This window comes from Acomys minous (assembly GCF_964271855.1).
Source record: "Acomys minous genome assembly, chromosome: 12".
In the NCBI taxonomy this organism is placed as follows: Eukaryota; Metazoa; Chordata; class Mammalia; order Rodentia; family Muridae; genus Acomys; species Acomys minous.
In genome coordinates, this window is record NC_140493.1 from 40,288,210 (window position 1) to 40,290,088 (window position 1,879).

The 1,879-nt window shown below is 45.2% G+C and overlaps 1 pseudogene across 1 annotated transcript; it reads right to left on the reverse strand.

The window, feature by feature from the left end:
- Nucleotides 1-735: 735 nt before the first annotated feature.
- Nucleotides 736-1,592, reverse strand: LOC311579132 (proteasome subunit alpha type-7-like; annotated as a pseudogene). The gene has a single exon. The product of its transcript is annotated as a proteasome subunit alpha type-7-like (transcript).
- Between the last annotated feature and the right edge of the window lie 287 nt (nt 1,593-1,879).

Here is a 1,879-nt window from a genome sequence, read left to right on the forward strand (position 1 = left end):
GAGAGCTGGCTCAGTGGTTAAGGGCACTGGCTACTCTTCCAGAGCACCCGAGTTCAATTCCCAGCGCCCACATGGCAGCTCACAACTGTCTGTAACTACAGTTCCAGCAGATCTGACACTCTCATACGGATATGCATGCAGACAAAACACCAATGCACATAAAATAAAAATACAAGAATAAATAAATCATTTTTTTTCTTCAAGTTTCAAAGAGGTAACTCAGTGGACAAAGGCAGCTCTCACCAAACCCGATGGTCTAAGTTCAACCCTGAGCCCCACATAGTGAAAGGAGAAAACCAATTCTAGTAAATTGTCCTCTGACCTCCACATGCCCACCATAGTATGCTTGCACACACATATGCACATGCATGTGCACACACACACACACACACACATACACAAATAAACTTAACACTGCTAATAACAGAAAAATACTAATTAAAACTAAATGGCTCTGTATCAAATTAGTGATCATTTCAAGGTTGATGGCACTGGTTGCTGTGTGGATGGGGCAGCGCAGACAACAGCAGGTCGTGCTCAGAGAAGCGCTAACCGCTGAACGCTGTCCAGGCGCTATCAGAACTAGAGGAAGTCACTGAAGACTAACACAGAGATTCGTAGCAGAAATGTCACTATATGAATTATTTAGAATAGTTACAAGTTTGGGAAAAAATAATGATGTTGCCCCTTAGAGAAAGGGTTGAGGAAAATGGTACTTGGCCATATGATGTAATATTTTTTTTAAGAATTAAAAAATGTAGTTTATTGGGCTCTTAGACAAGTAGACAGAAGGCCCGCAACACTGAGGCTTGCTCACCATCAAGGCTGAAAGATGTTCCCGTTGACGCTCAGCTCATCAAGACGCTTTCTTTTGTTTCTTCTTCTCATTTTCTTCTTTTTCTTTTTCAATATCAGCAACATACTTCTTAATTTCTTCAGGATTTAGAATCTTGAGGGGTTGATGCCGCCTCATGACAGCAAGCTCAATGTTCTTGCCACCTGACTGGACCAGTCCTCGGAGTGCCTGGATCACTAGCTTGATGGTCAGATGGTCTGTCTCCATGGCATCATCAGTGTAGTTCTTCTGTAGGAATTCATGCACTGACTTGGCGCCTCAGCCTATGGCACGTGCTTTCCAAAGCATGGTATGTGCCTGAGGGGTCTGTCTGACAGAGCCTAGGGGTACCATCAAAGTCAAACCCCACAGTGAGAGCAGAGATTCCAAATGGCCTGCGCCCGTTGCTCTGGGTATAACGCTGCTTCAGACTGGCAAGGTAGCGGGTAATGTGCTCCACAGCGACTGGGTCCTCCACAGTCAGCCGGTGGTTTTGACTCTACGTGGGCTCTGTTGATGACTATTCTTGCATCAGCAGTGAGGCCTGCAAAGGCCATGCAGATGTTATCATCCAAAGCACAGATCTTCCGTACTGTTCTTTCATCTTGTAGCTTGGCCACTGAGTTTTTTCCACACCAAGAACAACAATATCCCTTCCTTGACCACCAACTGCAGTGGAGCCCTTCTTGACTGCCTCCTGTGTGTACTCCACTTGAAAGAGGTGGCTGTTGGGCGAGAAGACCATGATGGCGCGATGGTAGCTTATTACTGTGAACGTGTGAGTTCTGGCCGCCACCGCCGCTCTCATATGGTGTAATATTAAGCAATATAAAATTATGGTTTAGTAAGCCGGGCGTGGTGGCGCACGCCTTTAATCCCAGCACTTGGGAGGCAGAGGTGGGTGGATCACTGTGAGTTCGAGGCCAGCCTGATCTACAAAGTGAGTCCAGGACAGCCGAGGCTACCGAGAGACCCTGTCTCGAAAAACCAAAATAAATAAATAAATAAATAAAATAAAATAAAATAAAATTATGGTTTAGTAAA